The following is a 25968-nucleotide window of genomic DNA, read 5'->3' as shown; positions in this document are numbered from 1 at the left end:
ACTTATGCAGCTGACTTTTAAAAAGCTGACTTTTAAAAAAAGCATATCATAAGGACTATTTCAATGGTACGATTCAAATAATTTAACAGCCGGTTCTCTGCCCTAATGATCAGCTGGGTAGGCATGGCTCTGTGATCATGTGACTGGGTGGCCATGGCCAACTCAATGTCACTCACATCGATGGGTGCTTTGCCTTAGCTGTTACAATGTAATAAGGGTTAACCCGAGAGGCTGTTTCTATAAGCAGGGCAATAAAGATGAGGCTAGAAACAACACCAGAATGTTTCCCCCCTGCCTTCCTTACAAGATTAGCCCTGTAAAGTGGAAAAAAACAAAAGGAGATTTCTTCCAACAACTGGTTCTCCGAACTGCTTAAAAAGTTAACAGCTTATTCTCCCGAATAAGTGTGAACTAGCTGAATCCCACCACTTGACTATTTGTAAAAAAAATTAGAATTTTTCATGTCTCATTTTATCTCATCTTGTGTCAGAAATGCAGGAGCTAGAAAATGGGAAGTTATTAATTTATTTTTTTTAAAAAAATTAAAAGCTTTGATATAGATTTATATAGTTCTAATGCAGTGCCAGGCCATGTTAAAGGCAAACATATTTCTGACCAGCAAATCATTCTGTGTGAAAGTGGGTCCCATGAAGGCCATGTAGAAGATGGATGGTTGTTTGAATAATCACAGGGAATATCCTTATCCTTGGGGAGAAAACCCCATTTTTCCATGTAAGCTTTAGTTCTAGCCAGGCCAGTGTGCAGTCTGTTTAACCATCTCCAGACTGTCCATTCTCCTCCATGTCTCTGGGCAGCTCCTCAAGTGGTTCTAAGCAATTATGAAGATGTTTTACTTGCAATTTCTATCTTTTTCATTGTTCTGTTTGAGGTGTAATAACCATCTATTTTTTCATGTTATTATATTCTATTTCATTTTTATATTTATTAAATTTATTCACCACCCACCTTGCTAATATGCGACTCTGGAGGCGGCTTACCATCCAACGAAACAATATTATAAAACATTACCACAGGAAGAGAATAAATACATTAAAATTAACAAATTATGAACCCAGAAGAATTCAAATATTATTTCCAACTGGAAATGGGGCAAAACGTTTAGTTCAACACATTCATCCATTCGTTTGGTTTAGGTATAAACTAGCTGAAAGAATATAAACACTTAGTGAATATTTCTTCTAAGTCTTTGAACTGGCTGTGTCTTACTCTTAAATTTAATCCATACAAGATGTCCAGTGAGAGAAAAGGTTCTTATTCTCTAAAAAGTACCTGTAAGACTCCATTCTAACGAACCTTTTGGCTATATTTCCCAGAACTAAATGCTGTGGGAATGAGGCAACCTAGCACTGATCCATGGTACTCTGGTCCAGAAAATACAGCTGGAAGGCTATAGAGACAGACCATCTCACAGATGTAAGACTTTTCAGTGCCAAAAATAAAGAATACTCAATCTACTCTAAGACTTTGGGGAAATTTCCCTCCCTCTAAAAACAGCTGAAAACACACCTCGTTTTTAGGGACAGGAAGTATTCCACCAAAAAAATGCAAATATAGCAATAGCACTTAGTGCTATGTGATAGATAGACCATATTTTTTTTATAAAACAAGATGTATTTTTCTGAAGAAATCTGGATTTATATACAGTATATCAGAGAAGTGAGTACACCCCCTCATATTTTGTAAATATTTAAGTATATCTTTTCATGTGACAACACTGAAGAAATGACACTTGGCTACAATGTAAAGTAGTGAGTATGCAGCTTGTATAACAGGGTAAATGTGCTGCCCCTCAAAATAATGCAACACACAGCCATTAATGTCTAAACTGCTGGTAACAAAAGTAATAATGTCCAAATGGGACCCAAGTAGCCTTTTCCCTCCCTGGTGTCATGTGACTCATTAGTTTTACAAGGTCTCAGGCGTGAAGGGGAGCAGGTGTGTTAAATTTGGTTATTGTTCTCACTCTCCCATTCTGGTCACTGGAAGTTCAACATGGCACCTAATGGCAATGAACTCTCTGAGGATGTGAAAGAATGAATTGTTGCTCTACATAAAGATGGCCTAGACCAGTGATGGCGAACCTTTTTTGGCTCGCATGCCACAAGTGGGGGGAGCGCAGGGGGGGTCGAGTGCAAGCGTGCCGCACCCATAATGCAACGCGTGACCCTCCCAGTGCGCATGCGCGCACAATGCGCGACCCCCCCATTTTTACATTTTTTTTGCCCTCCCCAGGCTCCAGGGGCTTTATAGGAGCCTGGGGAGGGCGAAAAGAGCCTCCCCCGACCCCCCGGAGGCCCTCCGGAGGCTTCAGGGACTGTCCGGAGGCTTCCCTGAAGCCTTCAGAGTGCTTAAAACCACCCTCCGAGCAAACCGGAAGTGACTTCCGGGTTGCTCGGAGGGTCGTTTTAAGCGCTCCAAAGGCATCAGGGAAGCCTCAGACAGTCCCTGAAGCCTCTGGAGTGCTTAAAACCACCCTCGGAGGTTGGTTTTAAGCGCTCCGAAGCCATCAGGGAAACCTCGGACGGTCCCTGAACCCTTCGGAGCGCTTAAAACGACCCTCTGAGCAACCGGAAGTCACTTCCGGTTTGCTCGGAGGGTGGTTTTAAGTGTTCCCAAGGGACGGTCCCTGAAGCCTCCGTGGGGGGCGGGGGGCTCTTTTCGCCCGCCCCAGGCTCCTATAAAGCCTCTGGAGCCTGGGGAAGGCGAAAAATAGCTTTTAAAAATGTGAACTCAGCTGGCCAGCGCGCGCTGACAGGGCAGCACCTCGCGTGCCCTGACAAATGGCTCCGCGTGCCACTTGTGGCACGCGTGCCATCGGTTCGCCATCACGGGCCTAGACTATAAGAAGATTGCCAAGACCCTGAAACATACTGTATTATACCTTTATATTACAGTATTACAAAATGTACAAATTAGGTCCAGGACAAATGATAAAAACTAAGTGAAATAAGCAGCTCTTTGGATAAATTGTCACATTTAAACCACAGAGCTCAAATATAAACATAGGAATACACAATGCATAATAGTTTTCCGCCAGCTCAAACCAGTGATCCAACTTGCTCTGTACATTTTATACTCACCAGCACCACTCTTCAGCATTTCAGACCGGAATCTGGTATTGAGACTAGGACCTCAAACTTTACGGTTGTTCAACAGCCCCTCCCAGTTTTAATGACATAGAGAAGTCAAAAGTTAGAGAATAACAACTAGGAGTAGGTTTAGAGGGTTCTTCTCATGATTCCCTTAAGATTACTTGTCATAGGACTGTGATGGCGAACCAATGGCACGGGTGCCAGAGGTGGCATGCAGAGCCCTCTCTGTGGGCATGCATGCCGTCATCAGCTGCTCTTCTGGTTTCCAGCACACACATGTGCGCCAACCAGATGGTCTTGGGAAAATGGTCTGAAAATGGCCCAAAACTAGGCTGTTTTTCAGGACATTTTTGGGCTGGTTTTTCGGGCCGTTTTGGGGGCGTTTTTCAGGCTCTTTTCAGGCAATTTTTTGAGCTGTTTTTGGCCCGGAAAACATTCTGAAAATGGCCAAAAAAAAAAACAGGTGTGCACATGCCGGCCAGATGGTCTTTGGGTTTCTGGCATGCGCACATGCATGTGCATGCACACATGTTCCAGTTTGAGCACTCGGTGCCGAAAAGGTTCTCCATCACTGTTATAGGAAAAGGACTGGCAGAGCCAGGGGAAGGGGTGAAAAAAGGGATCAGCCTAGAATTGCTACATAATCACAAACTAAATGCAGTCCCCCCCCCTTGATTTCCATTGACCCTTTTCTAACTCTAACCAGTTGAGAATCTTCTTGAGCATAGTCTCTTAGCAATAAATCAGTTAAATTGAACCTTCACATGTGGGCCTGGTCTTTCATGCCTGATATTGACAAGCACTAGCTCAGAATACACACATTTTCTGTGCCACAAAAAAGCATGGTGATTATCTCTAGCTTAAATTATTTGTTTTGATGGATTGAATGGATAAATAAACAGTAGGTTTATCAACTGTGGATTCCTACCAAAGCTACATTGGAACACCAGGTACACAAACAAGGTAAGGATGGTCAGCTGGCAACAAAAATATTGGAAGTCATGCTCTGTTTGTGACCTTCCTGAGGCAGTTGACATGTACCTTTGGCAAAGGTGTGCAGAATCAAATGGTCTGATCTATCAAGGTGGGTTTTTTAAAGGTTTATTTAGAAGAAGTCACAATTTAGTTGGTTAGAGAGTCAAGTGAAGGCCCATTAAATAGACAGAATTGCAAGCTGGCTGTGTAAGGAGGTAAGCATTGTTTTTGTGAACTTCAGGTTCCATAGCAAATCCACAAAACACATATTCTCCCTTTAACAAGCAGATGGTATAAATTAGCCCTAAATTAATGCACTTTGCATCTCACTAGTGGCCTTCAGAGAAGATCTGGGGGGGGGGATGTGTATACCATGAACAAAGAAGGCCCATTGCACTGGCTTAAGTAGCAGGCTCTCCAAATGAGTGACTCTCGGCTGCATGCCCAAGACCCACTATTTAGCCAAACCTTTCTCTTTTGTGCATTCAAGGCAAGTTTCTTGTGAAGTATCTCACAAACATCTGCCTTCATTATAATTATATTTCTATTTCAGCTGTAACAAGCTATTTACAGATGATCCTGTTCATAAAGAGCTTTATAATTAAGCAAACAGAAATATCTTTTTATAGGATGAAGATCTAGGGGTGATAATCACACACAAAATACACAGCAACAGTTGCAAATTGAGTGTTTAACACTAGTTACATAGTTAGTGATGTGCTCAATAAAGGCAGACATGACTTTGTCCTTAAGTACAAGATAGTGCTGCCTTTGCTTCAGGTGCCCTCTCTTTACCTAAGGAGAGAGTATTTTTCTCAGCATGTCACTCCTGATCAACCACAATGCAAAAGTAAACCTGTTTTCTCCATGTTTCATTGCTTCAAACCATAACCCATGGTAGTTTGTTTGATCCAGTTGTCCTTTATATTGGGTCAAATATTCCACCAGCTTCTATGGAGGCCTTCATTTCCTCTGAAACTGGGGAACATTAGTAAATTCCATGGAACAAGTGACATCATCCAGACAAAGCAGCCACCATTCTTATCCAAAAACATCCTTGGGAAGCAACCTAGATCACAGCTTAGCCTTGTTCCTTCTGGGGCAAACTTTATTATCAGTTCCTTAAGAAGAACCTTTGGGTCATGATGGGGTATTTCTTCTCCCCCTTTGCTCTAATGATAAGAGAGAAACAAATCACACAATCTTTCAAGTAAGCTACACTCTGCAAATACATACACACTGTCAAGGTTCCAAATAGCATCCAAAAGTAAATCAGAGTCCAAGGCAAAGTACTGCTCAAAGTTCCAATTTGTTAAGAGAGCCATTTGGCACATTTGGGAAAACCCGAGTCTGAAAGCTTCCCGGTTTTCCGCACCTAGTTGAAAGTTCAAGATCTTGCCCCCACAAGTCCATCACATGGTCCAATCTTCCGCTGCCATGCTGGCAGGTCCCACCCATTCAGTTCCGGTCAGGTGCAAAGACAAAGGATGACCTTGGCTTTCTAAAAAGAATGTTGTTATGACTACATCGCATCTCACTCCTACAATCCCCTCTCCCATTTCCCCACAATAGAAAGTGCATAGTAGAATAACAGAAAGTGTGGGGGGCAAAAGATCTGAAAGAAAAGATGGCTGCAGGCCTGACACGCACATTATAAAATGTTTTCAATTCCCTTCCCCTGATCAAAACAAATGCCATGTTCAGGGGCATTTTGTTCACTTTTCCAGAATACTCACATTTGTTGGAGGACACACATGGAGCCAGTGCCAGATTGAATCCCTCCTCCCCACCCCCCAACCATTTGCCTTCATTGGAATGGATGGGTAAGCAAGAACAGGGCATTAAAAGAGGAGTAAAAATGGTCTAGGCCAGCATACGATCATATTCGGATGTAAATCCACCTACAGATACTCCTTTACTTTCAGCCATTCATTTAGGGACCCTTCAAAATTGCAACAGCACTGAAAAAATTAACTTAGGACTGTTTTTCACATTTAGGGCCATTGCAACTTCCCCGTGGCCACATGATCAAAATTCAGGCACTCGGCAATTGGCATGTATTTTATGGCAGTTTACTGTCCCGGGGTCATGTGATCACCATTTGCAACATTCCCAGTTGACCAGCAAAGTCAGTGAGGGAAGCCAGATTCATGAAACCATTGCAGTGATTCACTTAACAACGGTGCAAAAAGAGTTGTAAAATGGGGTGCCACTCACTTAACAGCTGTCCGGCTTAGCAAGAGAAATGTTGGGCTCAATTGTACTTGTAAGTCGAGAGCCACCTGTCTCTATTTGTTCATTGGTTTACTTAAATGATATGTGGCTGCTCAAATCACAACTAGAAAATCCAGGCATCTTAAATATTCTTACCATCATAAATTACAGAGAAATGAAACCAAACACAAAATACACCACAATCTATATCGATATCTGTGTGTATATGCTGTGTGTGTTCCAGCATAACTTTGGTACACAGATGACTTACCCTCTGGAGAAAAATACTGTGGGGGTAAGACACCCCTAAAACTCCTCAGGGTGTGTGTTCTGTTAAGATACAGCCTGTTGTGCCTTAAAATGGCTTGTACTGTGCAGCGCAGTGGAGTTGCCATAGTAACGGCTTCACAGTACTCCACAAGGGGGCTCCCTGTAGTAAGAGGAAAAACCCAACATTAGAAATTAAGTTTGGTCTGGACATTCCCCCCCTATAAATAAATAAATACCTGGGCAATGCCAAGTTATCAACTAGTACAAGATAATTGAAGCCAAACTCATAAACACATTCAAATTCAGAGTCATTTCAGGATGGTCTCAGCCATCCCTCTGGCTTCCTGCCCAGGGCAAAAGATAGATTTTCCAAGCAGGTGCTATGACGGAGAAGACATGCTTTCTATGTGTCCCTTGATCAGCCACCACCTTCCTTTGGGGCACCAGGAACTGGTTCCGTGGAGAGAGGTTTTTACATGGACTGGAGGGAACATGGTTTCACATGCTGCCTGCATCCCACAGATGGAGCTTTACTTGTTTGCACGGTCCAGTTTCTGGCATGCCGCAACTCAGGACCAGTCCACAGACTGGGGGAGTTGGGGATCCATGCCCTAGATGACACTGTTTCATGGAAGAGACCAAGAGATCTCATGGAACCAATCAGTATCATAAATAATTCTTTCCAATGCCAAGAAGGGCTTATTAATAGATGATCAGCATCTTGAATGGGACCCTGATGCCTACAGTGAGCACCTGCAGCTCATGAATTAGTGGAGTTGTATGGATGTACCACGGTACACCAACACAGCTGCATTCTCCATTAATTGCAACTTTTGGATTATTATAAAAGGCAGCTGGTTCATATTTATGATCATTGCTGTGTCCCAAGGTTGTGTGATCCCCTTTTGTGATCTTCTGACAAGCAAAGTCAAAGGGGAAGCCAGAGACCCTTAACATCTGGTTAATAACTTATCAACTGCAGTGATTCGAACCGCTGAACTGCTGTCCTTCTGATAGACAAGCTCAGTGTCTTAGCCACTGAGCCACTGCGTACTCACCCTCTATTTTCACCTTTGCATGTTAGCTGGAGATGGATACCTTATCTATGAGCAGCAAGCTGGGCCACTCTCCAGCATCACAGGCTTTTGAATTCAGGAGTGTTTTCCTCTATCCTGATTAAAGAGCCTCTTTTTTTTCTAAATAATTATCCTTTGAGGATGCTTGGATAAACATATGAGTTCAGCTCAGGTCCGCCAAGGTCACCTATCACCACTGAGGATAACAAATCTGCAGAGCAAATTTGCAAATGGAACATTCATCTGCCTGAGTCAGATGCATATGGGAGCAATGTCCTTTTAGAATAAAAGCTGAGGCTCCATATAAATTAAATAGATCCAACAGACTTCAAAAACTGGTGAAAAATTATAACATATAACAAGTAAGAAAACTGTTACTAAAACTAATCTTACCTCACCCTTTAACACTTGAAGAGGATTTAAATAAAAGCTTCAGTGTTGTCCCTCTATTTTAGTGGTCTTAACCTTCCCAATGCCGCGACCCTTTAATACAGTTCCTCTTGTTGTGGTGACCCCCAACCATAGAGGAGCGGTGTCTCAGTTCCTAAGACCATCGAAAATATGTGTTTTCCGATGGTCTTAGGTGACCCCTGTGAAAGGGTAATTCAACCCCCAAAGGGGTCCCGACCCACAAGTTAAGAACCGCTGCTCTATTTGAAGATGTTCATAGATAATACGATACTAGAATTGATTTAGTGTATTTACCGTATGAATGAGCAATTCAGGTAGTCCTCCACTTAAAACAGTTCATTTAGTGACCGTTCAAAGTTACAACAGCATTGAAAAATGTGACTTATGACTGTTTTTCAGAGTTACGACCTTTCCAGAATCCCCATGATCACATGATCAAAATTCAGATGCTTGGTAACTGGCATGTATTCATGACAGTTGCAATGTTCTAGGGTCAGTGTGATCCCCTTTTGTGATCTTCTGGCAAGCAAAGTCAATGGGGAAGCCAGATTCACTTAACGACCGGGTTACTAACTTATCAACTGCAGTGATTTAACAACTATGGCAAGAAAGGTTGTAAAGGTTTTCTCCCTGGATGGTTTTCTGTGATGAGCCGAATGACAGAAAGAGGGAGTAGTGAGCTCCCTCCCATATTTGGGCATACTAGGGGTTGTAACACAAATATACATACATACATACATACATACATACATACATACATACATACATACATACATACATACATACATATATATATATATATATATATATATATATATATATATATATATATATAATTGTGTTTTACTAATCTAGGGGTGTGTGTGTGTGTGTGTTGTATTTGTACTGATAAATAAATAAAGGGAGACTAGTATAGATCTATTTCGAGCTAATTAGCTCTCATCAGCTAGCCATACCCTTACTGGGATTTGAACCTGGGCTGTATTATATCTTAGGCAGGAGTCTTAGCCACTAAGCCACAGGCTTTTTAATATATATTAAAAAGACCTACCGTATGTTCAAATTCCAATGAAGAGCAAATATAACTAATGGAGAATACTAGCTTTAAGATTGAGATAAAGGTTAAAATGCTTAGATATTATTATGACAAACATGAGTTGTATGTTATGTCAAAAGAAAAACGTTAAGACATGAAATGAAGTTAAGAGGGACAATGTTAAGATGGGAGAAATTAAAACCGTCACTGGTAGCGAGACTTTATGTGATGACAATGGATATTTTGCATAGAAGGAGGTTTTTATTTCAGACAATGCCTGGATTCAAATACATATATCGATACAGATGAAGACTTAATTGAAAGCAGAACTTTTCATTTTAGGATTGATGAATGATAAGCAGTTGGAAGAAAGTCATGGAACGTTGTTTTTATATATGATAATTGCAGCGAGATTATTGTATGTACAAAGATGGCAAGATTTGGCAATACCTATGACAGAGGAATCATTGGGAAAGATGACAGAGCTCACTAAATTGGCCAAACTGACTTGTTTGATTAGAGAAAATATAATATCTACATTTATTACTAATTAGAAACCCCTTATGGACTTTCTGTATAAAAATTTAAAAAAAATGAACTGATGGTTTATAGTTTGGGTGGTTAGACAGGATAGATGATAGAAAGAAGAGAATCATGATGTAACGTAAGAAAGGTTAAAATATATTTATACTTATAACTGCTGTGAAGAATATTGGAAATCACTTTTATAAGTAAGGTTTTTTTTAACTTACTTATTTTTCTCATTGCACTTTTAGACTTGTATTTTATTTCTCTTTTTCATTTTTTCCGTTGTAGTGTGTATTCATTCTTATTACTTATTACTTAAAACTTTCAATAAAAATCATATACACACAATCATACATTTTTCACAAATTATCTCTGCTCTCTAATTTAGTCATCTTCAGAAAATGAACACTGCTAGTCCAATCTATAAGTAAAGAGGGCATAAATCCTAATAACCCAGAGCTATAAATATGAATCTAGAACAGGTTTTTGCATTTTTTTAAAAAAGAGAAATGGAGCCCTTCATCTGGAAGTTTTAAATAGTGTAAAACTTCCTATGGTTTGGCTGTGGAGTTCTAAAAATTTGGAGCTGTTATGCTTTGTAAATGGAGTTTTGCCAACAATTGGAAGTAGGCCAATACTATCAAATTCAGATCTTTAGCAGGGCCAATTTCAGTTTATATTCTGATAACTGCCTCTTAAAAATTCAGAAAAAATGATTTTAAAATAGGACAACCCTGCTCGTTCTTATACTTCTTTTCCTTCTATTTTTTATAAACCTTATTTAAACAGTACAGACTATTTTTAAAAGAACACAGGGTATTCAAGCTGAAAGCAGCATTCCTGGAACTCATTTAGAATGGGCAATGTTTAGCCTATTATGTTAAATTCCAAAGGGTTTGACTATTTTTGAATCAGATTTCTCTTTTATTAGGTACAACTGTTTTAACATTGCATTTTTGTTGTTAACAATGGTCAGAGGATTTTGGAATTTGGTAGAGTCGTACACAAATGGTCTGGGCAAAATCTTCTGTAAAAGCTTCTTCTAAGCTTTTGGCAAACTTTCTTTGAGAGCAAATATTAACTCCCGATAGTATTTATTGTCTTTTACAAAATAATTGCCATAATAGTGACATCTAATTGCGAGAGCTAAGAATACATTCCGGCCAAGATTTAATCAGGGTTTGCTGGGATTGGTGGGTTAACAGAAACACTTTTATTAAATCACTTTTTTTCCATCCTATATTTTTAACTGTCCATTTATAACATACTGTAGGAATATAGACTATAAAATATTCATCTTCAGAATATTATACTAGTTGCATAGGTCTCAAGAGAAATTGTGTCAAAATGATGACACGCATACAGTGATTCAAGACACAAATTCTAATGTCTGACACAACTCACATTTTGCATTATGATGTCATATTTCCTTCTCCCGATGTCCATGGACCCCCATGGACAAATCAGGAGGCATCAAATTTTAAGGTGGACCAAAAAAATAAATTTACAGAAGGAATGCTACGAGCATCAGGGCCAAACCACCTCCTGCCCTAATGCTCCAGCTTTGTGGCTTCAGTCCTGCTTTTAAAAACAAAATAAAACTATAGTTTCTCAGTGCATCTTAAATACAAGATTTGACTTAATCTCATCTTATTAGTGTATGAAATCACATTCTGATCCTCAATATTAAAAATGCACCATATTGGAACTTTAATCATAACTTCCTCTTTACAGGTAGAGGATTTCTAAAACTAATGCAATGCAGTAGAGTGCTATATAACGTACACAGGAAAACAGGAAATGAAAAATATCATAAGTAACATTTATACATAAAAATGTAATTACAAGACATCTGATTCCAATTCTAAAATGAGATGAAGAAATCAGCAAGTAGAGGTGAGAAAACTTTGTATTGTTGTTGCTAAAGTAGGCCAAACAGAGTAATCTGAGTAGGCAGCCCATTATGTAAGACTTAAGAGTGGATGGAACAGAGCCAACAGACAATAAAATATCATCATTGCCCAATCTTCTGCCATCCCTACTTCCCCGAAGTAGGTTTGTATTCCTCCCTTTTTCTCTTTGACAAACCAGTTGGTTAGTTGGTTAGTTAGTTTTTATGCCACTCATCTCCCCTACAAGGTAACTCAGGGAAACTTGCAGGTTACAAAGCAAGTAAAAACTAGTTTGTAGAAGATGATTAGATTGAGCCCAAGGGAGGAGTCAAATGCATCAATCACAAGTCTTTTCATGCCCACAAGAGATCGAAGTCCATCCCACCTTCCTTATCTACCGCCAAATTCCTTTGGCTGTTAGTAGTTCAGGTTCTTGTAGAGAGCTTCAGCTTGCAATAAATCTTTATACTCATTTGGACTGCCTGGATCTCCTGATTTCCCTGGTGCTTGACAATTAAAAGATTAAAGATTAAAATGGCACAGATTAAAATATTATTAAAAACTGTACTAAAACTAAATTTACATTATATTCTTTCATATTTCATGTTCTTTCCAAGTTTGCCATCCACAGTTCTTGACTGTCTTTATTTAGGTGAGCTTCAAGTGACCAAGCCTCTCTTTTTTGCAGCCTCTAGTGCGCCTCAATATTCTAATCCCAAATTAACTGTCACTGAATCTCACTTTAATCTTTCTGATCAAAGCCTCTATTGCAATCAATTATATCAAGCACCTTTGGGAATAGGATGACCATGTGACTTTATGAGGGCCAGTAGCATAAAAGACCTCAGGATGCGATGGCTCAGTAGCTAAGACACTGAGCTTGTCGATCAGAAAGATCAACAGTTTGGCAGTTCATGTAACAGAGTGAGCTCCTGTTACTTGTCCCAGCTTCTGCCAACCTAGCAGTTCAAAGGCATGTAAAAAGGCAAGTGGAAAAATAGGAACCACCTTTGGTGGGAAGGTAACAGTGTTCCGAGCACCTTCGGCATTTAGTCATGCCGGCCACATGACCACGGAGATGTCTTTGGACAGCACTGCCTCTTCAGTTTTGAAACGGAGATGAGCACTGCCCCCTAGAGTGGGGAACGACTAGCACATAAGTGTGAGGGGAACCTTTACCTTTTAGCATAAAAGGGAATGGCAAGGTATACAGAGAAGGAGGGATGGAAATCCTCAGGTGGAACATGTCTGTGAGGGAGAGGGAGTCATTTTTCCAGAAGAGGATGGGAACAAGGGAGTTCTATGCAGCCGAAAATTTGGTATAATGACTCTCAGGATATGATGCTGTCTTTCAACCTGCAGGAAGTGGGCTGCCTGTTATCAGATGTGTAACTTTTAGCCTCTCTCTCCTTCAACAGTTTGAACTATGGTATCTATTTCTTGCATTTTGTCCACAGTCGAAGTGGTTTCTGATCACACTTGCTACAAAAGGGTTACTATGCCCAGGAAAGAAAAAATTAAATCAACAGATTAATAATTCCTTGACATAATGGACAACAGCTCTCCTGTACATCAGGGGATAAACCAATCTGTAGCAGCTGCAGATAGCTATTTACAGATTGGGAACCCAGCCAAAGTCTCGTTAAGTGTAATATTCTTTCATTGCTTTTCCCCACTCTTTGGGTCCCACTACACACCATTGTTTAGGAGCAAAGTGTCCACCTTTATTCATATGAAACATGGGTAGCCTTGTCAAACTCAGGATATATCCATGTTGAAGTCTATCCTCCGGTTCCCAAAAAGCAAATTATTCACTAGGCGGTAACAATGCTGCAGGTTTTTGCAAATGGATTTGAAACTTACTAAAAACAGAGCTAACAGGAGGAGGCAGTTCATGAGGTTGCATGATTTTGAATGGTCAGACTCAGAACTGTTTCACTTGGACCAGAAGTAAGGCAGGAATGAATTTAGGAACCAAAGTTTTTTAAATAGCCAAATACTCACCATTTGAACACTTGTGTGTTCTGACGGTACCTGGAATTCCATCCCTTTATTTCAGAGCACCTGGTGTTAAATGACAATGGGGCCACAACTGGTGGAGAATGGGGCAGAGCAAGGGTGAAATTCAGCTGGTTCTGACAGGTTCTGGAGAACCAGTAGCAGAAATTTTGAGTAGTTTGGAAAAACGGCAAATACCACCTCTGACTGGCCCCAGAATGGGGAGGAAATGGGGATTTTGCAGTATCTTTCCCCTGGAGTGGGGAGGGAGTGAGGATTTTGCAGTATCCTGCCCCTGCCATGCCCGCCAAGCCACACCCGCCAAGCCACAACCGGTAATTTTAAAAAAATTGAATTTCACCACTGGGGCAGAGTAAGAGAATGGCAACAGGGATGTTCAGGTTCCCTTCAGGTCTGTTAGCCTGCCTGCCATTACGATTTCATTGACTGTCAAGAGTCAGATGGTGATCCAATCCTGTCCAATCCTATCCAATTAGTCTACTTCTCAGAAAACCAAGCAATGATGTTGGTTCATTTGGACGGCAACATCATACAAATCACATCACCTTTCCCAATGATTTGGATGGAACTTCTCTTTCTTCTCTTTTTCTTTGTATCAGTATTTATGGAACATGTGCAACCTGACCCTTTAAGAAATATATCTGTGTCAGGTAGTGACCTGATCCAATCACTCTGCTTCTTCAGCCCACCCATCCTGCCTGGCCAATTTCTTTAGCTCTAAGGCTGAAGTTATATAATTTGCACTCTCATAGATGAGCAAGACAGCTGACTTTTTTATTTCTGTCTTCTTTTTGGTTGGTCTGAAAACAGGAGTGTCAAACTGGCAGCCTGAGGACCGGATGCATCATGCACAGGCCACACCCACCCTAACTCTATGAAGGGAAAAAATGTCACAAAACATCACATGACGTGATGTCGCGAGTTTGACACCCGTGTTACAGAAGAACAAAAAACAGGCATCAATGTGTACATGTCATTAGAAAATTGGCTTCTTGAACATGGCAGCAGGAGCATATTGTAAAAATAATAAATGGCAGGATACAAATAAATAACAAATAAATAAAACAAAAGCCTAAGAATAAATTTTACTATGTTACCAACCTATTAAAAACATCTGTCTGTTCCACACTCAAATATGAATGACTGTAGACAATCTTCTACCGACTCCGGAAGATCAACCCACGCTTATGGTTCTAGTGAAACTGAGAAATAACATTATTTACAATCATGGATGTTTGTAGTTTTGAATATCTATAATTATATATCATAAAGTTTCTAAACATAAACTATATTTTTTTTAAAAAAGGATAACCACAGAATAAATAGTTTAACAGAAGCCAGCCATATCGTGGCTGGTTTGTATATAGATGTCTCAGAAATCACCGTGTTATAGAGTCCTTCAGCCCTTTTTAATGTTTCTGATTCAGCCTGCCAAAACCCTCTCAAACCATTCCTACTTTTGTTCATTGGAAGAAAGAAAAGTGAATAAATTATTCCTTTCAGAGAAGGAGGGAGGGAGGGGAGGGGAGGAAGGAAGGAAGGAAGGAAGGAAGGAAGGAAGGAAGGACACAGAGAGGTGGATGGATGGATGGATGGATGGAAGGAAGGAAGGAAGGAAGGAAGGAAGGAAGGAAGGAAGGAAGGAAGACTTATTATAGTTTTATTTTCAGTCTATTTATATGGAATCACATATAAATTAAATAAATCTGGCTTCCCCACTGATTTAAGGTCACAAAGAGGATCACATGACACTGCAAACTTCATAAATATGAATCAGTTGCAAGTGTCCCAATTTTGATCACGTAACCACAGGAATGCTGCAATGGTCATAAGGGTGAAAAACAGTCATAAGTCTCTTTTTCTGATGCTATTGTAACTTTGAACGGTCACTAAATGAACTGTTGTAAGTCAAGGACTACCTCTACGAAAAGTATCCAGTGTAAAATTTTAACTCAAGTTCAAATCTTAGAGTTCTGATAATGCATACCATTTTTAGTATACATATTTTTAAATAATGTCAAATTCAACTAATTGAGCTTGGCAGAAAAGTAAGGATGAGAATCTGCGGGCTCCCACACTGACATATAGCACCAGAGGCGGTATTCTGCCAGTTCGCACCGGTTCGGGCGAACCGGTAGTGGCAGCCACGCAAGGCTCTGCCCACCCACCCAGACATCATCATGGACATTCTGTGCGTGCACTCCACCTACTGAATCAGTAGTGAAGAAAAGAGGATACCATTACTGAATAACACTTAGATTTATATACCTCTTTGTAATGCTTTACAGCCGTCTCTAGGTGGTTTACAGAGTCAGCTATTGCCCCCCAACAATCTGGGTCCTCATTTTACCGAACTTGGAAAGGTGGAAGGCTGAGTCAACCTTGAGCCGGTCAGAATCGAACTGTTGAACTGCTGGCAGCCAGGAGTCAACATAAGTAGCCTACAGTACTGCATTCTAACCACTGCGTCGCCACAGTTCATTCTCTTGTTCTTAGGCTATTTTTTGTTGTTGTTCATTGGGAAAACATCCTTCTACTGCCTGCCTTCCCATGTACAGCAGATCTCCTCCAGATAAGCAGCCACTAATTTCAATTTTTTCTAAATATGTATCAACCCTCTGCAAAAGATTGAAAAGAGCTAAAGAAATTGGAAAAGTGGCATTATTCCCATTGTTAAGGATTGACTTTCATAAATGTGTAATTTATCCAATCTGGAAAAGGCAATATTCTCTATTAATCAAAGGATAAAATAAAATGCATTACTTAGCAGAGACTTTGTGATATTTTACAATAATATTTTGCATTTAATTATACAGTACTGCACTATATGTATTAATAAACAATAGTGGATATTGATACGTTTAATATATAAGTAGAGTTTTATTTTATTAGGGTGGGGTGGCTTCTCTTTTCCTTTTCTAATGGGATTTTTTCTTTTTTTAAGTTTTAGAATTGTTCCATTTAATTTCAGTTTTTTAAAGTGTATTTTAGTCTCATATAAATATTTTAGCATTTTCTGTAAATTGAAATAAATGTATTTTAAACAAAAAAAAATTGAAAAATTCCATGAAAACATGGACGCTTTCTGCTTTTTAGCGTTTTAGTAATTTGAAGGGATTATTATTCTAGTAGAATACTGTTGTCCTGGTTTTCTATCTCAACTGCAAAGAGGGGACGTTCGCTGATAGAAATGGAAGCAGAGATTTTCAGTGTCAACTGTACACTTGACTTGTATAAAGTCTGCTTGGCATCGGGAATGTGAACTAGAGCAATGTTCACAGTTGTATACATAATGCTCTGGCTGAGCAAGCACACAAATTAAGCCTCTTAGAGGCATTCTATGGGCATTCTCCATGTCTATGAGCTCATGATATCCAAGACCCAACTTTTATAGGTCTAAATTAAAGCAAAGGGTTATATGCACTGCTTTCAGATCAGTATCTAGCTTCAGAGACAAAAAGAAGATGGATAACGGGGGGGGGGGGGGAAGCTCAATTGTTTTTGTAATTTTAGCAGCAAAATTTCTGAGTTAAAAATTCAGTAATACATAAGTCTTGACTGCTGTGCGGTCTCTATTCATTGCTGTAAATGTAATACCTTTTTTCTGTATCTCCTTCTTAATACAATATGGACCTTCACTGCATTTAGTTTGATCTCTCCATTATCACTAGACCCTTGAGTTTGTTCTTGTAGTTTTTCAACCCAAGCTCCAAGTAGTGATGCTTCTTTTAATCTGCCAAGATTCTTCTTTACAATAGATGTAAAGAATAGATGTCTTGTCTACGTAGTCCCCAAGTCTGAGTGGATTTTTGAGTGATGCTAGGAGAATCTAATCAATACATGCATCAGGAAAACAGCAGCTTGAGGTTATCAATGCTTGTGAGAAAGTGGATAAATATTTCAGTTAGCTTTTCTGCATTTTTGTTCTGATGGAGCAGAATCATAGAAACATAGGGCTGGAAAAAAAATTTGGAGGTTGAACCTGTGGCACGCAAAGCCATCTCTCCGGCCACACAAGCCATCGCCCGTTGCTCTTCCGGGTTCCGGCGCGCCAGCCAGCTGGTCTTCACGCATGCATGCAAACTGGCCACCTGGTCTTCCAGTTTCTGGCGTGTATGCGCACGGGAAGACAAGCTGGTTGGTGCACATGTGCGCGCCAGAAATCAGAAGATCATCTTCCCAGTATGCACATGCACACCAGCTGGCTGCACTTCTGGTTTCTGGCACATGTGTATGCTTGCGAAAAAGGTTCTAATCCACCTAGTAACAATTATTGCATGCCAGGTTGTTAGATTTGCACTGGAAAAAATAAAGGGGAATTCAGGGGAATTTGGATTATGCAAAGACTTAGCTCTCTAGAGAAGGTTCTAATGGTTAGAAAGATGGAAGGAGAGAGAGGAGGAAAACCAGCAGCAAGATAGGGTGGCAGTGTGTGGTCTATTGGAAACCTAAAGAACAGTTAGAGGCAGATCATCATGGAGAAAAATCTACCTACCTAAAAATCTATCACTAAAAATTGATACAAATGCGATACTCAATCACTCACAGTTTTTGAAAGGCTCATGTCATCTGACATAGCATCAATCATTTTTATGGATATGAATCAAGCATTTGTTAAACTTGCCTGGTAATCCTTGCTGATGAACATGACTGGTTACTATAATTCAGTGGTGGGTTTCAAATTTTTTTAGAACCTCTTCTGTAGGTGTGGCCTGCTTTGTGGGAGTGGCTTGCCAATCATGTGACTGGGTGGGAGTGGCTTGCTGGCCATGTGACCGGGTGGGAGTGGCCAACTTGTAAAATGTGGTGAAACTCACTTAACAAGGCTCTTGCTTAGCAACCAAAATGTTGGCTCAGAAACTCTGGCATTTGAAGCACGCAAGCCTTAAAGCTGTCAAGTTACAAGACCCTTGCACCCCTAACCCTTTAGAAAAAAACCCCCAGGGGTGTTCAAATTTGACAGCTTTAAGACTTGTGGACTTCAACTCCCAGAATTCCTCCTCCAGTCATGTTGGCTTAGGAACTCTGGCATTGAAGTATGCAAGTCTTAAAGCTGTCAAGTTACAAGACCCTTGCACCCCTAAGCCTTTAGAAAAAAAACTCAGGGGTGTTCAAACTTGACAGCTTTGAGACTTGTGGACTTCAACTCCCAGAATTCCTCCTCTCGCTCTTCATCTTGATGATGTACGAACGGGCAGGGGGAGGGATCTGGAACCGGTTCTAAACGGCACTGTAGATTTCTGGAACCTCTTCTATAGAAGAGGTTAGAACTGACAGGAACCCACCCCTGCTATAATTGAAAAAAAATAATGTTCATTATTTATTATAAAGACCAGAATATGCAATGAGCCTTCAACCATGGTCTACAATAAATGGCTTGGCTACTACCTGTGGAACAATGAGTAGGGAAGGAAAGATTGTTATCCAATCCATAATCAGAAGTCTATTCTACACTACAAAAGATGGTTTGTCCCAGCCTTTTGAAGATCTTCCCTTTCTACCCCACCTTTAAAATAATGTCTTGATTCAGGGAAATCTGGATGGAGGAGCCACTGTTTATCAACACATTATGCAGATCTTGGAAGTTTAGAAATATAATTGTTTTCCAATTACTTATTTATCTAAGGAAAATAGCACCCTTCATTATTAAAAGATGTCCTATTCTACTGACTCACTGGAGAAGAGCCTAATGCTGGAAGAGATTGAGGTTAAAAGAAGAAGGGGACGACAGAGAATGAGGTGGGTGGATGGAGTCACTGAAACAGTAGGCGTGAGCTTAAATGGACTCCAGAGGATGGTAGAGGACAGGAAGACCTGGAGGAATGTTGTCCATGTGGTCACAATGGGTCGGAAACGACTTCGCAACTAACAACAACAACCTTCTACTGAATTTCAGGGGAAATTTGGGGGATTTTATAATATTTATTGGCAGCTTGCTTCCTAAAATCCTATGAAATTATCAATGCTCTTTGACTTTTTACCTTTTTGTTCTGGAATTACAATCTAATTACACCTGCTATTTCCTCTGGTTATGCGAGTGATGGTCAGATTTGCAGCAGGAGCTCCCAGATGTCCAACTCTCAGATAGGCCTAGGACAACTCAGCATAGCCAAATTACCCCGGCTAGCTCCCCTTGGGACAACTTGCTGCAGCCAACTCACCACAGGACAACTTGCCACAGAACAATGCAACACAGGATAACTCAAGAGAGGGACAAGTGAATTGCAGCAGGCATCGTCTTGCTTTAGGTTGACATTACTCAAGTTAGAAGTCCTCAAGGCTGGGGTGACCTACAATTCTACTTGTCCCTTTCTTGAGTTATCCCGCACTGAATTGTCTTGTAGCAGGTCGTCCCATACGGCCTGGCCATAACGGTTTGTCTAATTCCACACCTAGAGAGTGAGAAGAAAAAATATATTATATTGTATATTTCAATTCTATATTATGCTTCTGAAAAATCTGTGGAGGCTGCTGTTATTTGAGCAAGCTGATATTATCCTAAAGACCTTCATCATTTCTGAATGCGTACTTAGAAATCTGCTGTTCAGTGAAACTGTGTTTGATTTGCTACTTGTTATTGTTGTTGTTAGTTGCAAAGTCATGTCTGACTCATCATCACCCCATGGAAAACGTTCCTCCAGGCCTTCCTGTCCTCTACCATCCTCTGGAGTCCATTTAAGCTCATGCCTTCTGCTTCAATGACTCCATCCAGCCACCTCATTCTCTGTTGTCCCCTCCTTCTTTTGTCCTCAATCGTTCCCAGCATTAGACTCTTCTCCAGTGAGTCCTTCCTTCTCATTAGGTGACCAAAGTATTTGAGTTTCATCTTCAGGATCTGACCTTCTAAAAAGCAGTCAGGGTTGATCTCCTCTAGGACTGACTGGTTTGATCGCCTTGCAGTCCAAGGAATTACTAGAATATGGTAAATATGGATTCTTTTCTTCTTCTCTACTGGTGTTTAATTTCAAAGAGGTTCAGGATAGTACTAAGAGGAGGCATGCAAAACATGACTGAAAAACAGAGACCTTTCTTTGTGGCTTCTGCTAATTTGAGTAAACAATTGTTCTCGTAAAGTTTTCTGCTTATAGACTCAACTGCGTGAAGCACAAAGAGATAGGAATTACTTAGAATTGGGATATAATTCACTATCAACAGTTAATCAGTTATTAACAAAATTGTAAATGCTCACATAAACTTGAATATGGCAAAATCCAAAGAGCAATTTCTGCTTACTACTAGCTAAAGACAAAACAGGACTCTGCTTTCTCCATTTATTTGCTTCCCTTGTTTGTGGTCTTTAAAGTTTGATATATTAGTTATTATCTAAATTGCTACAACAACATTTTTGGTTGCACCTAAAAATATACATTGTCACGGAGTTTAGAAATATTTGCTAATATCTCTATGTCTTGCCAGGAACATTATATCCATTTATGATCATGCCACTGAAACAAATGCTTGAGGATGTCCATTTCTTTTAATATTCATAAGCAGACATGCTGAATTAATCTCTTCTATCACACACAAGTTGGCAAAATCCAAAAGACCATAAAATTTATGGAAACAGAGTAAATGCTACATGCTCATCAAATACGAAACACTTTTATCGTTTGGATGTCCATGCAAGCTTCCTTCTCCCCAAACATTCAACAATTGTTCTATTAATCCTACAGAAATATAGCAAGCTCAGTGAAGTTAGTGGGGCTATGTACAGAATGGATGAAATAAGTGTGCAATCTCAAATCATGTGAGGTCCAATTTAAACAGACAAACAGACATAGAAGGGGAAAGTAAGAAGGCCAAATAAGAAGCAAACCAAATGAGGAAAAGGAGAAGCAAGCAAGTAGATCTAGGATCTTGGACTAGGCGTTGGAATTTTCCATTGCAAATTATCATCGCAAACCGGCTGTCTGGGAACTTCTCCAACTTGGTGTTCCCCATTTGATAACATGGTGTTTCTAAGCAACATTTTGCATCGTCCATGCATACAAATGGTCGGTCGCCATTGGGGATAGGAAATATTTTTGAGAGATGCAGATGAATTTCACAGTTTTCTAAAATAAATACAGCAGGTTTTTTTTTAATAGTAAAGAAAAGATAACAGTCCTTAGTATATTGTATAAAACAATCCTGCCACAATGCAGAAGAGATAAGGGCATTTTCCCCAGTAATATATTAATGGATCTCTATTCTTCCTGAAAAACTCAAACAGATGGGTATTCAAAGAACATGTGTCAGGACTCTGAGATGTATCTCTGCCTGGGCTTTACAAGGAAATCATCAGCTCTACACAGCTCCCAAGACATTACCAATAACAGTTCACTGATTTTGCTCCGTTACCATCTAAAGTCTGGAGAGATCTTTATTATAAGCTTTTTTATGTTTCATCCCATCAATAAAATGGATAAAATATCAGACTGGTACCTACTGCAAAGACCAGATCAGAAACCAAGAATATCTTCATTAATAAGTACCCTCATCAGTAGTGGTATTCAGCCAGTTTGGACAGGTTCGGGCGAACTGGTAGTGGCAACCTGTGACCCGCTCACCCGCCCCGGCACTATGGCATCATATTTAGTCATGTTTTCTAAACCGTGTGCATGTGTGCAAGCCACACATGCACTCAAAGCACATGCATGGAAGGCTGCACACATGAGTGGAAGGCACATTCACACACTCACAGTTTCAATGCACGATGAACCGTGGCAAAATTATTTGAAACCCACCTCTGACCTTCATGTCTAAGAAGTGGTTGATTATTACATTAAGGTAGGAATGAAATCCAGCAGGTTCTGACAGGTTCTGGAGAACTGGTAGCGGAAATTTTGAGTAGTTCAGAGAACTGGCAAATACCACCTCTGGCTGGCTCCAGAGTGGGGTGGGAATGGAGATTTTGCAGTATCCTTCCCCTGCCATGCCCACCAAGTCACGCCCACCAAGCCACGCCCATAGAACCGGTAGTAAAAAAAATTGCATTTCACCATTGCATTAAGGGGATTTTTTTCAACCTATAGGACTAGATGACTTCTGTGCTTGCAATAAGATGTGTGATAATTATATGCAGGCCTCCCTTCATATATAATCACATAATTATTGGTCAATAGTAGTAATGTATTTTAGAAAACCCGTTTCCCTTTCTAGCAACTGAAATGAATCCTTAATAGTTATCCCAGAGCAGACTCTTAGAAATAGCTGTGAGATACATCTGCAGAGTCTTGTCTGCAAAATGTTAAAGACACTCATAATTTATGAGCCTCGACACCAGAGGTGCAACAGGCAAGATTCCTGATGCTGATGATAGAAAAGAAACAGTAAAGTCGGAAGGATATTTCAGGGAGATGTTTTCCTGCAGGCCAAGGCAATAGCTTACATCTTGGCAAAAGATTCAGGAAACTGACACGATCACTCCCATCTCCTGGGCCAAGTTTGCATTAGATAAACTTCGACAAAATCTCTAGTCATTTGACAAGAATAGCCACATTTTAACTTTTGGAGCAAAATCCTCCTTTCTCATCTGAGCATCTTACGGATTCAGTTCTAGTAGTCAGCCAGTATAACTGAAGTTGTTGTACATTTTGGATCTGCCATAGATTTCATCTGGAGATTAATAATATAGTCAGGAAATCTAACCAAAAGAACTCTCTGTAAAAATGAATGTTAATTGAAATTGCCACCTTTTGTTTAGTGGAAGATGGTTGATCCTAGACTTAAGATTTTGGAAATTGTTGTCAATGTGAATCTCAGAAGCAAATTGTGTCAACTGTGCTCCAGCATGTTATTTGGAATATGTTCTTTTAGTTCCTGTTTCTCCAAGTCAAACCTGCCCGAAAAGCATATTTATAAAATTCAAGGAAATGGGATATGAATGTTGTAATCATGTAACTACTTAAAGAATAACATTTAATTGCCTGCTAAATGATGTTCTGCTTCTCTTTATATTCTAGGGATCTTAAAGCTGGCTAACAAACCAGGAGGCTCAGAGTTCTAGTTCCACCTTAGGATATGAAAGATATAAAAGACAACTGAGTGGCTTTGGGCCAGTCTCCCTTTCTCTTAGCCCACCCACCTCACAAGGTTATCGTTGTGGGGAAAATAGGAGGGGTAGAGAGTAGAAAGTATTTGAGTTATTAAATAAAAATAATTATTTTTTTTAATTTCATTTATTTAATCTTATTTAATTAATTTTATTTAATTAATTTTATATATTTAAATTTATTTAATTTAAGTAATGATTTATAAAGTAATAAAGAAGGGGGGGGAAATGGGGGTAGTGACAGATTTTATTTTCCTGGGTTCCAAGATCACTGCAGATGGGGATTGCAGCCAAGAAATTAAAAGACGCTTGCTCCTGGGGAGGAAAACTATGGCAAATCTAGACAGCATACCAAAAAGCAGAAACATCACCCTGTCAACAAAAGTGTGTATAGTCAAGGCTATGCTTTTTCCAGTTGCAATGTATGGCTGTGAAAGTTGGACCATAAGGAAGGCTGAGCGCCTTCACTCCCCAGTTGTTTTTATTAGGTATAATTTTAGACTGTACAGTTATAGAGACTAATTTGATTTTGAACTTAACGATGGCAGCAAGATTGTTGGTGGCGCAGTACTGGAAGAGGGAAGAATTGCCTACTATTCAAGAATGGACGCTAAAAGTAGTAAATCTAGCAGAGATGGCCAAAATCACAGCATATTTGGAGGACCATTCAGATGAGAAATATAAGTTGGAATGGAGAAGATGGATTGACTGTATTCAAAATAAATATCGGACTAAAAAATTTCAATTAGCTTATGAGTGAAGGCACAAGGAATGTTACAATTTATCTAAAGTTAGTCTAACAAAAGGGGAATTAAAGCACAAGAGGAGGTAGGATGTTAAAGTCAGTTAGCTTATGTTAGCATAAGATTGTTAAATGTTTATACCCTGTATTTTGCTCTGGGAGGTTGGTGGAAGGGAGGGTTGGAGGGGGGATAGGGTTGGGGGTGGAGGGAGGGAAGGGAAAGGGGAAACATTTGTAAAATTTATTAAAACTTTTAATTAAAAAAAGGAAGGCTGAGCGCCAAAGAATTGAGGCCTTTGAACTATGGTGCTGGAGAAGACTCCTGTGAATCCCTTGGACTACACGTTGATCAAACTGGTCAGTCCTAGAGGAGATCAACCCTTTCTGCTCTTTAGAAGGCCAGATCCCGAAGATGAAACTCAAATACTTTGGCCACCTAATGAGAAGGAAAGACTCACTGGAGAAGAGCCTAATGCTGGGAACAATTGATTGCAAAAGAAGGAGAGGACAACAGAGAATGGGGTGGCTGGATGGAGTCATTGAAGCAGTAGGCATGAGCTTAAATGGACTCCAGAGGATGGTAGAGGACAGAAAGGCCTGGAGGAACTGTCCATGGGGTCGTGATGGGTCAGACACGACTTTGCAATTTACAACAACAACAACAAAGGCTGAAAAAAACCTGGGTGAGCTATCAACCACAAACCAATAGTTTTAAAAACTATTCACCACTCCTCTGCCCTCTTTTTTACTAATGTATATTGTATAAAACAATCTATGGCAAATGTCACTGAAGCAGTAGGCATGAGCTTAAATGGACTCCAGGGGATGGTAGAGGACAGGAAGGCCTGGAGGAATGTTGTCCATGGCGTCGCGATGGGTCGGACACGACTTCATAACTGGCAACAACAAAAGATAAAAGTAAGCCAGGATTTTAAAAAAAGGTAGGATAAGAAAAAAAATCAAATAAATAAATAACCCTCCACCCCCACCCCATCTTTTTGAAGGACAAAGAATAAGATCTTGCCGCACAAACAAGTGAAGCCCCATCCTCAGGATGGAGGCAGCACATGAAACCACGATTCCCTCCGGTCCATGGAAAAACCTCCCTCCACTGAACTGGTCCCTGGTGCCCAAAAGGTTGGGGGACAGTGAAATTAAGTTGTTCCTAACACATCCATGGATAATGCAGTCGGCCCAAAAATATATCCAGGCTTCAGTGGGATCATTTTCTTCTCACTCTTTCCTGAATCCCTTCATCAGGTAGCCTCTCAACTCTCTGGAATGTAGTGCAGAATGAGGTCAGGTCCATATAATGAATTTCTGAGGGAAGGAATGAAAAACAAATGCATGCTTTGAAGTCATGATTGTATTTACTAATTATCAGGGCCATCCAATTTATAAACGGCTGGTGAGGAGAGATATAAAGATGACTGTTATTTCATGATTAATAATAACATGCAGAATTAATTCCTTTACCTTCAGAGGACACGAGGGGGTTATACAGTTTCAGGTAATTTAAATTTCATAGCCAATAGCTGAAGATCAGCCAGAAAGTTGGTGAAAGTCATTTCTACTTCCCACGATTCTAGCATTTTAGGGCAACTCAGTATGAAGGGAATAAAAAAGCAAATAAATAAATAAATACATTCTATAGCAAAA

This window comes from Natrix helvetica (genome assembly GCF_964273705.1).
Source record: "Natrix helvetica genome assembly, chromosome: 2".
Taxonomy (NCBI): Eukaryota; Metazoa; Chordata; class Lepidosauria; order Squamata; family Natricidae; genus Natrix; species Natrix helvetica.
The sequence above is the reverse complement of the archived record's forward strand: the minus strand, read 5'-3'. Positions refer to the sequence as shown.